Below are 13,283 nucleotides of genomic sequence, written 5' to 3'. Positions count from 1 at the left end.
TGCTCCTTTATTTCAGCGTCGGTATCATTGTGCCTCTTCTCGGACGCAGCCACAAATCTTGTAAACATATCTTCCAAATCAGATTTCTTCTCTAGCACCGGTTCCTCCTTTTGATAAAAGCCTCTATCTTTTTTCTTGTACTTTTCCTCCTTCACCTTTTTGTACTCATCGTATGGCAGCCATTCTTTCTTGTGTTTCCGCCAATTGTCATCAAACCTATAACCACTTGAATAGCACACTTGCACTTTCCGGTTCCCGTTCTCGTCAAGATCACAATCTTTAGTGAGGTGAGGCCCTCTACAGTTTTCACAACCCACCCTAATGGCATGGATGGATTGGTCCATCTTAGTCATTCGTCGATCCAAACTATCCAACTTAGCCATCATTGCTTCCATATTATCAGTAACTGAGTTCACCACACCCCTACTTAGTTCATTCCTTGGATTATGATATTCTCTAGAGTGTTTAGAAAATTCTTCGATTAGCTCTTTTATCACCGGGAGTGCCTTCTTCGTGAGAGGTCCTTGCGAATCAAGGAGCTGGCTAGTTGTTACATTTACTCCATCATAGAAGATAGAGACTTCTTGTTGACTATTCAAATCATGATGTGGGCAGTTCCTTAGTAAACCTTTATATCTCTCCCATGCCTCATAAAGTGACTCTCCAGCTTGTTGTTCAAAATTAGCTATGGCTTTCTTTAACTTGGATATCTTTGAGGGAGGGCAAAATTGGTCTATAAATTCTGTTTTCATTTTAGCCCATATAGTGATGGATCCGGGAGGAAGTGATTTCAGCCAATCTTTCGCAGCTCCCTTGAATGTGACCGGAAGCATACGAAGTAAAACAATGTCGCGAGCCACATTGGGGACATTAAAGTAATCGGCTATATCGTTGACCTCGTCAAGATGCTTGTATGCGTCTTCATGATCCTTCCCGTAGAATGGAATCTCCTTAAGTTGAGCAAGTATGTGGCCCTTAAGTTCAAAAGTGGCAGTTGCGGGAATCACGGGCTGCACGAGTCCCGGGCCGGTATCGTCACGTATCCTTTTCTTCCATTCACCCATGGGAACTTCATCAAAGTTAGCCATGGTGTTAGCTAGTTCGCCCTCTATGTCGCTTTCTTCTTCAGATTCGCTTTCTTCTTTTTCGGATTCGTACTCGGTATCGTCCTTCTTCGGGTCTTCGTCCGCTACTGAAGAGATGCTGGATTCTCCTGCTTTCTTGCCCTTTTTCTTACTAAAAACATACTTGAGATTCTTTAAAGGCGATTTCTTCGATGATGCGGTTTCTCCTTTGGTTTTGCCTTTGTTTTTCTTCAAAGTTGCTTCCGGGTCTTCAAGTGGTGGAATCAAAGGTGTACCTCCTCCTCTGGTCATAAATGAACTGCAAACAAAATAAAAAACACGCGTAAAAAGAACAAAAATAAACTAAAAACGAAACTATGTATTCATCGATGGACTCGTCGGGTAGCTTCGACTGCACTCGGCGAGTTCAATGCTAAAACAGAACAAAAATTAAACAAAAACTCTAAAAAACAGAAAAACTTAAAACTTATCTTAATAACTAAATTACTAAAGCAGTAACTTTGTGCAAGATAGATCTCACACAAAGGGTCTATAATACTAGAAATTAGAATTAATTTTTTTTTAACCGTTCCCCGGCAACGGTGCCAAAAACTTGATGTGTGTAAAACTAACTAGTTTTATCCTACTTTTTAATTATGAATTTGACACACAAAAAGCAGTGGACCTGTCAATTGGTGGTATAATTTAGCAAGCAGGGTATCGAACTCAGGGAACGGAAATTAATCTAACTACTAGAATTATCTAAAACAAATAGTAAAATAGAAGGGTTTTCTCTAGTTTTGCAAGACTAGAAACTTAACTAAAACTTAACTAACACTTAACAAAAAATGCAACTAAATTCAATAATAAAGAGGACTTCTGTTTAGGTTCGAATCATTTGATCCTATGGTTGATTTTATGGTAAATATATCGGATTAACTTTTCATTGGCTACCGATTAGGATGATTAGGTTCACGTTCGCTATTGCTAATCCTTAGAAAACAGATTAATTCAAGCAGTGGCCAGTTGTCTAAATTAATAAGTTCCCTAGTTAATTAATTCGGGTTAAGTAAGACTTGTAATGGTTAATTAAATTAATAATTCACTTAACCTCTTGTTGATGGTTTATCACACAAGCTCACACATTAATTTACCTATTTTCTAATTAATCCTAGTTTCACATTCGCTATTCCTAGGCATATAACTATGTTGTCACATAAATCACATGAGGTAAGCAATTAAGAGATGTTCATGCAGCTTAACTACTTGTCAATTAACAAGAAATAGTTATGGTTAATGCATAAGGTTCTTTAACAAGCTTAACAAAACAATATCACCAAATTAAATTAATCCTAACCATAAAATCAATCCATATTCACAAAATTATCTACCCTAAACAGAAGACAAACGTTTTAGTTCATAATTGTAGTAACAATCAACTCAAAAACGAAATTCATAAGTTTAAACATGATTCAATCAAAGGTTAAGTAAGAATACACTTGAATTGCCTTTAATCTTCCCAAAATCGAATGCTTAGACTTGATCTTCGAGTTTCTAGGGTTCCAGCTGTGCCTTAATCGCAGCCTAGCCTTCAAGGGTTTTTTTCAGAGCCCCTCAATTCGGGATTGTGACTCCTATTTATAATTTTCGGAAAACAGGGTCTACTCGTTGAGTAGATAACCGACTCGCCGAGTCCCCCTTGTTGAATCCGTATGCGACAAGGACTTTATGTATTGCTTCGCAAACCTTCGTGGGTACTCGTCGAGTAGGCGTCCCTACTCGCCGAGTAGCTTCAGAATTTGACTCTTTTCTTCTCTCTTTAGTTCCCGAGCTTCCGATCGCCTCTCCTGCTTCCTTTTTGTTTCCGAGCATATCTTTTGGACTAAAAATACAATTTAAACACTATTAAGTACCGTTTATCCATAATTTGCAAATAATTAGCTACTAAATAATAAAAATCTATACTAAATATATAGCTAAATATGCACATATCAGCCCAAGATTGACAGCAACAACAGCGCCAGTGGCCGCGCCAGCTCCAGTGACCCTGCGGATCACTGATGGCCGGCAGGGCAAGTCAGAGGCTCCAGTGGTGAGGAGCCGAGCCTTCTAGTTGACTACTGAGGAGGCACGCGCCGCACCCGATGTGGTGACGGGTATGATTTCTTCTCCCTATCTTTTATTATATGTTGTTTATGATATTTATGTGCCATATTATGTGTTTTGTTTAGGGTCGTTCCATGTGAACGGTATTCCAGTTTAGGTGTTGTTTGATTCGGGTGCTACCCGATCATTTGTCTCTCTTGCACTTAGCAAAAGGTTCCCTGAGTCTTCGGGCATGTTGGATTGCCCTCTAGAGGTCGAGATTGTTGATGACCGATCAGTTCGAGCATCAGAGGTTTACATAAATTGTGTTTTGAGGCTGTTCGAGGAGCGCTACCTGGTAGACTTGGTTCCCATACCATTGCGAGGGAACAAGGTTATCATTGGTATGGATTGGTTGAGCCCTAATGAGGCAGTGATAGACTGCACGCAACAGTTAGTACGTGTCAAGACCCCAAGTGGGGGAGAGCTGGTGATCAAGGGCGATAGGCCATAGCGTGGGCCAGCTTTATGCTCAACAGCGAGGGCTAGGCGCTACCTTCAGCAGAGTTGCGCCGGATATGTCGCATGCGTCATGGATACCCGGGAGGAGGGTAAGGCGACTGTGAGTGATGTGCTAGTGGTGTGAGAGTACCCGGATGTGTTGCCAGAGGATTTTCCTGGGATACCTCCGGAGAGACAGGTGAAGTTTAGGATCGACCTAGTCACGGGTGCGGCCCCGATAGCTAAGGCACCGTATCGGTTGGCTCCTCGCGAGATGTAAGAGTTGTCTGCACAGCTGCATGACCTATTAGACAAGGGATTCATCAGACCGAGAAGTTCACCCTCGGGATCGCCGATTCTGTTCGTGAAGAAGAAGGACGGGTCGCATCGGATGTGTATAGATTATCGGGAGCTGAACAAGGTAACGGTGAAGAACCGTTACCCACTCCCGAGGATTGATGATCTTTTCGACCAACTATAGGGGGAATCTTCGTTTTCCAAGATAGATTTGCGTTCAGGCTACCATAAGATGAGGGTTAGAGATGAATATGTATAGAAGACCGCTTTTCGGACTCGCGATGGCAACTACGAGTTCGTGGTGATGCCCTTCGGGCTCACCAACGCTCATGCCGCATTCATGGACCTCATGAACCGCGAATGCAGACCGATGTTGGATCGGTCTGTGATAGTTTTCATTGATGACATTTTGGTTTATTCCAAGACGCAGGAGCAGCACGAGGAGCTCTTGCGAGAGGTACTGGGTACCTTGAGGAGAGAGAGCTTGTACGCCAAGTTCTCCAAGTGTGAGTTCTGGTTGCGCGAGGTGCAGTTTCTTGGGCACCTTGTCAACCAGAACGGTATTTTGGTTGATCTGGCCAAAGTAGAGGCCGTGATGAGATGGGGAGGTTCCGAAGTCTCCATCTGAGATTCGGAGTTTCCGTGGATTGGCAGGCTATTATCGGAGATTCATTCAGGACTTCTCCAAGATAGTCGTACCCTTGACCCGGCTGACGAAGAAAGCCGTTGTATTTTGCTGGGGGCCTGAGCAGCAGACAACGTTTGAGATATTGAGGCAGAGATTATGCGAGGCGCCAATCTTATCCCTGCCACAGGGCGTGGAGGATTTTGTGGTATACTGCGATGCGTCCATATCAGGTTTGGGTGCAGTACTGATGCAGAGAGGGCATGTTATCGCCTACGCCTCGAGGCAGCTGAAGCCTCACGAGGCGAACTACCCGACGCATGATTTGGAGTTGGGGGCGGTCGTCTTCGCCCTCAAGATTTGGCGACATTACCTCTATGGGGTCCGTTGTACCATTTACACGGATCACAAGAGTCTGAGGTACCTCATGGATCAGCCGAATATGAACATGAGGCAGCGTCGGTGGCTAGATGTGGTGAAGGATTATGACTGTGAGATCCTCTACCACCTGGGAAAGGCCAATGTTGTGGCCGATGCTCTTAGCCGCAAGGCGGTCCCGATTAGAGATATTTGCCCCTGGATGACAGTAGTGACTCCGCCTCTGGAGCAGATCCGAGAGGCCCGGCAGGAGGCTATGAAGGAGGAACATCGTAAGAGCGAGCGTATTGTGGGACAGGTTTCCTCCTTCGACTATGATAGTCGAGGGCTTTTGACACTGCACCGCAGAGTGTGGGTTCCGTATACAGGTGGGGTGCGCCAGATCCTGATGGAGGAGGGGCACAAGTCCCGATTTTCCATCCATCCCGGGGCGACGAAGATGTACAAAGATCTTTGTTCTGATTACTGGTGGCCCTGCATGAAGCGGGATGTAGCCTGGTACGTCGAGAGATGCCTGACCTGGAGGAAGGTCAAGGCCGAGCACCAGAGGCCTCACGGCAAGACGCAACCATTGGATATCCCTATGTGGAAATGGGAAGATATTACTATGGATTTCATCACAAAGCTTCCCAAGACCGCATGGGTAGTGGATTCGATTTGGGTCATCGTGGATCGGTTGACCTAGAGTGCCCACTTCATACTGCTCCAGGAGAGCATCTCGGCCGAGAAGCTGGCCGATATCTACATCCGAGAGGTAGTAGCTCGATACAGAGTGCCAGTTTCCATGATTTCTGACCGAGACGTACGATTCACTTCCAGATTCTGGAACAAGTTTCACGACGAGTTGGGTACTCGTCTAAACTTCAGCACCGCTTTTCACCCGCAGAAGGATGGTCAGAGCGAGCGGACCATCCAGACCTTGGGATATGCTACGGGCGTGTGTCTTGGATTTCGGTGGTAGCTGGGATACCTATCTTCCATTGGTTGAGTTCTCCTACAACAACAGCTACCACACGAGTATCGATCGTCCTCCCTTCGAGATGTTGTATGGGAGGAAGTGCAGGACCCCGATATGCTGGGATGAGGCTGGGCAGAGGGTCATAGGGAGTACCGAAGTGGTACTCAAGACGACGGAGAGGATCCAGCAGGTCCGGAGCAGGCTTCAGACTGCTCAGATTCGGCAGAGAAGTTATGCCGACAAGCGCCGTTCGGACCTGGAATTCCAGGTCGGGGATATGGTCCTCCTGAAGGTGTCATCCGATTCAGGAAGCGGGGCAAGTTAAGCCCCAGGTACATCGGTCCTTTCAGGGTTGCAGCCCGAGTGGGTAAGGTGGGATATAGACTGGATCTTCCAGCCGAGCTTAGCCAGATTCACAGTACTTTCCACGTCTCCCAGCTGTGGAAGTGCCTGGTAGACGACTCTGCAGTGGTGCCTCTTGAGGTTATTCAGGTGGATGACAGCCTAAACTACATCGAGCGACCGATAGCCATTCTAGATAGGAAGACAAAGGCGCTGAGGAACAAGGAAGTAGAGCTGGTGAAGGTGCAGTGGCAGCACCGCAAGGGTTCGGGATGGACGTGGGAGCCGGAAGATGAGATGAGGGAGCACTACCCCGAGTTATTTTCAGTAGCAGCAACGAACTTCGAGGACGAAGTCTAATTCAAGTGGAGGAGATTTGTAACATCCGGGATTTATAAGGTACTAATATTTTATTTGTATAAGGTTATTAGTTTTATAAGGTTTGGGATTGAACCTTTGGGCCCTTGTATTTGATGGGTTTTGCGCATTCTAACACTCCTAAGTGTACATGCAACCCTAAATACCTTGGATCTATGTTTTCTCTATTATACATGCAATTATGAACTTTCCAAGATATTACCCTATCTAGCATACAATACTTGATACTTGGGTAATCAAATGGATAGAATACATACCTTTGTTTGATGTAGCTTGTCTCCATGAAGCTTGAGTGCCTAGTGCCCCAAGTGTGACACCTCAAATGGTTCACACAACACTAAAGGCACATGGAATGACTTGAGAGAAATGGAACACTCCTTGAAATCGTCTAGCCCTCATATTCACACATTAGTGTACGATTTCTTGAGCCATGGGATTCTTTTATATGGTGGCTATTAGGGTTACACCATGTAACTCATAACTTTACCCATTCCTTATGCTCCATGGATTTTAACCTCCATGGAGTATCCATGGGTCACCCCCATGGACTTATTCCAACATAAGGAATCTTGGATCACAAGCCCACATATATAAGAATGAATGATTTACACAATCAACCCATATATTTAATTAGTCTCCTTTTGATCACTTAATTAATTCCAAATTAATTCTTGATCAATACTAATTAAATAACCTTATTAATATATTAGAACTTATAATATATTAACCAACCTTAAGTGTTATTTCTCTCATTATAGTCTATCCAAATGCATGATGCCATGCAACCCAAATGGACCATGCCGGGTCGGCTCAAGTCTTACCAATTATAGTTATGGACTTAGACATTAATCCAACAGTCTCCCACTTGGATAAGTCTAAAACTATTATTGCGTATGACTTCAGGAACCGATCAGCAATCGTAGCTCTCAAAAGCTTCTGTCGAACTCTGACCTTGTCGATGAACTCTGACCTTTGTCAATGACTTGTCCATTAGATAAGGGATCATATATTCCTCCATTCTAGATATCATATGGACTGAGACATGGATTATAATCATTCTCTCTGTCCATTTGTTGTTTCCCGATTTCCGATTTATGACGACTGACTAATTGAACAAATCAAATCAGTCCAGGCCCAGCCGAGCACTTACGTTTGTCATCACCAAATCATCGAGGGGCCCACAGATATCGCTTTTATCCCGAAGGTAAAAGGAGTGGATAAACTTCGACTCATATGGCTTGTTCTACTACTTGTTGAATCATACACAAAGGCACGTTTTATAACATCGAGTTACCGAATGCATTTTCGTGCAATCAATGTACAACCAACTCATAGTAACAACTCATATCTCTAGGTTTGAAGAATATAAGATATTATCGTCTCATGATCACTCGTGATAAAATCCATGAAGTGATTCAAATGAGCGCGGGTTGAATCCAATACTCAGAACTTATGAGCACTCATGAGTGTTGTAGCACCACTTTGTCCACCAACTTGGACCTCTACAAACCAACCCATGACAATCATGATTCATATCTACTTCCAACATATGACCGACTGTGGATGGTTTGAATAACTTAATCATTCAGGAAGAGCGACTTAGTTATTCTGGAAGTCAAAACATGCAAAGTGAAACACAAGAATAAATGAATCAAATATGGTATCAAACCCTATGAATATAAATAAACACTTTTATTTATCACCATACTGATTACTCATTATTCATTGTTTCGGTTTTATCAACTTTATACTTGAATTAAAAACACTAGTTGTCCCATGCTCCAAGCATGTACACTATGTTTTTCTTAAACAATATCTTTTCCATACACCAAGTATGCACTCTATGTTTGTCTATGATCCTTACTTTGTGAAATAAACCAATTGAACATAATTTCAATGATTCTAATTTCACACTCCCAAATCCTTATCGAAAAATGTGAGAATTTCAAATTCCTATCATTTATCGAAATCTGTTTAGATTTTAAACTTATATGCATTGACCCTCCTGTAATGAATATGTACAAAGTCACAAAGACTTGTCAACAGTCATTATAAGGTATTCCAGTGGAGATCAACTCCATGGAAACTAAGTCTCATATTCAAAGTACATTGCTTTGGACATGCTTCTTGCATTAAGTTTTCTAATCTTACACAGATAACTTCCACCTATGGAGACAACTCCATATTCTCATTTTGACTATCACTTCTGAATAAGAGATGCCTCTTTTCAGAATATGTCAATATGGTCCTTCCAAAATTAGCACTATACTTCCAACTGTCCCTGAGCAACCAATCTTTGGTAAACCTCAGATTGTCCTCGACAATTGCTTAATATTTTAGTCATATCCAATTCTAGACCTTTTCCCTTCTTAATGCCTCTGGGCATTTGGAAAAATTTAGAAATGATAAATATTATAGCACATGCAATCGATCCTGTACCCAAAGCAAATGGTACACGATTCATGATGTCTCACATAAAGACATGATTCTAGACCAGTCTTTTGCTACAATATTTTTATTTGCCATGTTTTCAAAATTTGACTATGAAGAGGGATGTCGTAATCATAATCGAATTTTGAGAACGCAATATATAGAATTTCCTTAAGTTGAACCAATCCAACATGAAATTCATATATATATTCTTGACTAAAGATGATTAAGGTCTCAATCTAAGCCTTTAGAACTGAAATGAAGTATATCCTCTCCCTTAATTATAGCAAAACAACTTTTTCAATCCCTGCAGCCTCACGAATTGAAACTTTTGTTTTCACCATCATTTTCATGAATCGGAGAGAAACCTTATGACCCTTAGATTTTATGGTGTATGTGTTCTTATCCATGTGAATCGTCAAAACCATAGTCACAAGACAAGGATAATGACAAATCCAAACTCATATAGACTGAACTTATGCAATCTTAACTTCTTGCCACCTGGCAGTACAGGGCCTGCCATTGCTTCCAAGTTGTTATGCAACCAATTGAGAACTTTCAGAACTCCTATGCAAAGCCAACTTTAACTGGAATGGGCACAAAATATGTCAACATGATAGGTTATAAACCTCAAGTCGTGTGCTAGTGAAGAACCTCAGGTTTTATTCTTGATTAGTTCTTGAAATTCTTTTTAGGATCTTTAAGACTCCCACTATCCTCTTGACATATAAGACTATCTTGCCAAATATTCAAGAGATAGTGCAGATTCTTTATCAAGACAAACACTTCACACAATTGGCCTTAGTTGGTCTTTGTTTAATCCAAAACATCACAACTTACCAACTTCAAATGTACAAGAGTAGGACACTTTTACTCTTACATTTGACAAGTGTTATAAACCTTTCTTTAAGATATGTCACTCAACTTATAGTCTTGGAGTATGACTCTAAGACTTGTTTTGAAACGAAGTATGACTCATCTTCTTGATTTAACCATTTCAACAATTCATGACTAATCTTCTTAGTCATAAGAATGCACTAAGATGTCCTTGGAAGACCAATTGTGATGTGGTTCTTTAATCATTACGATGATCACAAAACATGATACTAAAGTACTCTCCCATCTTTTCATATTTGAGAAACTTTTATCTGTCTGCCTAATTTGATTCTTCCCATTCGTTCTGCCATACATTGAGACTTTTCCAATGTTTCAGAATTATACTTAAACTTGTAAGTATAACCATATTTACTAAAATTTAGTAAATCATGACGAATAGTCTTAACGAGCTTTGTGGTGGACTTGACCAGTGCACAAGAATGTGTACTCGATCCCTTTAGTCCTTAACTTGACTCACACATCCATGTGAACAAGTCTTAATTTTCCAATGCTTGAAAGTTCTCATTCATCATACTATTCAACTTGCATGATTCCAAGTTTCTATCCAACTGAAGCCTTGGGAATGAGAATCTTTCCTTATTTGGTAAATTATGACACTACCACAAACGAAAGAATCAAGTCCATTTTTTTTTTCAAATATTGCTATCAATGGAATCATATAAACAACCATTTTTCACAAATGCCACTTGTAAGGATATTTAAAATAAATATAAAATTAAAAACTTTTATTTTATTTCAAAACTTTGCGGAAAAAACTTATCCTTATAGTGCAAATGCATACGGAAAAACTTGTTGTTATCTATTCCTAAGCAATATATCATAACTCCTAAGTAACAGCTTCAAAATTCTGATGCGATCGAAATCCACCTACGCGATCAGAATCAGCATATACTTCCTTTAAGCTTTCTCTCTATTCTTTGATTCTTAAAACATCAACATGTGACCCAGTCACATCATGTAATGAGGATCTTAGAATAGAAACTTAACAGAGTTAGATAATGGGCTCTGTAGAGTCAGACTTATTGACTTTAACATCCTTAGGTAAACTTGGCAGCTTTGCAATCAACGCCCCTTCCTTTGGCAAAATAAACATATGGACCCTTTGGTAATGGGACTATCTCATACTTAGCCTTTCTCCTTACCATTTGGTCAACCGGGTTGACTATGGCCAATCCTTTTCCATTGGGAAGAGAATGCTTTTTCTGGATTTCCAGTGTCACCATTGTCACTGTCCATAAAGTTTTTGGGAAGTTGATCTTCTAATCAAATTTGCTTTACTATCGTTCCAAATCATTGCTGATTCAGCAGCACCAAGCAAATAGATATGATCATTAAGGTTCATGTCATAGTCTGTTTCATAGTAGTCCCAAAGGAACTCACTATGTGACTTAGAAAGTGATTGAACATCCAACTTTCTCAAGACTTTGACACCCAACTCTCCCAGCTTGTCAATATGTGACTTCATCTCTAAGATGTGATCACACATAGACCTTGCTTGCCATTAGGGCTTGAGTGACGTTGAACTTGTGGGTTAGGGAGAATAATCGGAGGAGGTGGAGGAAGTAAAGTTCCAAGAGATTTGGGAAGATCATAGATGTCTGAACTAGACATCTTTTGGGAGATATTCAAGATAGTTGATCTAAAGTCCTTAATATAACACCCAATATGAAATATTAAGGCTAGGATCCAACAACCTATTTATAACTGGAAGAGGGATGCCGTAATCCGAGTTATAAAATAGTTGAAGGTAGGTAAATGACGATTTACCAATTTCCACCATGAAAAACGAAATAATGTAATTAGGTTTTTAATTGGATTTGAAACTCCTAGATCTTTTGAGATTCATTGAACTTTTCAATGGCATGTTTCAATCTTGAGTGTGCCCTTCAGGTTTTGTGACTGGGATGCCGAGGATCACAAAACAAGGTGTGAAGTAACCATGCAAATATACTTGGTACCCTTAATATTTACCCCTCAATCGATGTGCCGGTTAACCACACGAGCTCCACCGATACTATGATAAATATTAAGTTACCCTTTGCCTACTTTGTTAAATCCAGGTTAGTGTGCCGGTTAACCACACACGCTCCACTAACGGTTTAAACAAAGTGCAAAGTGTAATTTCATGGATTAGCACCTTATTCACATTTTCCTAAGTAACTAAGATTGGGAATTTATAAGTGTTTAGTTACTTAGTATTTATCATTAATACTTTTAATGAAGGGAGAATTATAGTCCTTGTCCTACCCGTTCGGCTAACGACCCTCCACCAATCAAGGAAGCGGTGGGTGAGAGTGGACACCCATTAAACTGCCATTTTATAGGTAGTAACCTTATACCCCCCTTATAGACCGGCTTCGTGAATGAGGCCTACTAACGGTAAGACTGACTTGCTCTTATACATATATTTATTATTAACTTATAATACTATAAAGTATAAGGGTTGAATTTTAACTTTTAAAATTCTAAGGGCTAACTTGGAATTAAAGTATTCATGGGGAAAACTTTACAAATTCCAAAACTTGAGGGCAAGTTTTGAAAATATTCAAAACTAATTAATTCCATAACTTATGTGTTTAAAGTAGTTTTAATTAAAAAAAACTCTTCAAGTTCCATAACTTGAGGACAAGTTATGGAAGACTTTAAACTAATAAAAGAATGTAACTTTTCTTTATTTTTGTAACTTATGGAACTAATTAAGGTTACACATTTTATCATTTAATGAAGTGACTCTTGAACCTCCATAACTTGAGGACAAGTTATGGAGTCATAAAACCATTTAATGAGGACAAGACTCTTCATTTTTGTAACCATTGCCAACTTTTTATGAGTTTTATGAAACTTAAATGTGACTTTTCATATAACTTGAGGACAAGTTACAAAAACACATTTTAGAATCAACTCTTAGATTAAAATGGATTGAAAACACATAATCAATTAACTTTTCTATTAATCTAATAAACTCATATGAACAAAGATAATTCACATCAAAAAAATTTTCAAGTAATTAGCATAACTTTTAAGCTAATACAATTCGATTTTTCAGCTAATTTTGCAAGTATAACAAGAAAACAAGCCTTGGCTCTGATACCACTGATGGGTTTTGCGCATTCTAACACTCCTAAGTGTACATGCAACCCTAAATACCTTGGATCTATGTTTTCTCTATTATACATGCAATTATGAACTTTCCACGATATTACCCTATCTAGCATACAATACTTGATACTTGGGTAATCAAATGGATAGAATACATACCTTTGTTTGATGTAGCTTGTCTCCATGAAGCTTGAGTGCCTAGTGCCCCAAGTGTGACACCTCAAATGGT

At 40.3% G+C, this 13,283-nt stretch overlaps 1 non-coding gene across 1 annotated transcript; it reads left to right on the top strand.

Annotated features, from left to right (window-relative positions):
- Positions 1-597: 597 nt before the first annotated feature.
- LOC145141622 (small nucleolar RNA R71) lies at positions 598-704 on the top strand. The gene has a single exon (XR_013722815.1). It is a non-coding gene; the product is annotated as a small nucleolar RNA R71 (small nucleolar RNA).
- Positions 705-13,283: the final 12,579 nt, after the last annotated feature.

The sequence above is a fragment of the Lactuca virosa genome, chromosome 9, assembly GCF_052849685.1.
Source record: "Lactuca virosa cultivar CGN04683 chromosome 9, Lactuca_virosa_CGN04683_v6, whole genome shotgun sequence".
NCBI lineage: Eukaryota > Viridiplantae > Streptophyta > Magnoliopsida > Asterales > Asteraceae > Lactuca > Lactuca virosa.
Note: the sequence above shows the minus strand (reverse complement) of the source record. Positions and strands in the feature narration are given on the sequence as shown.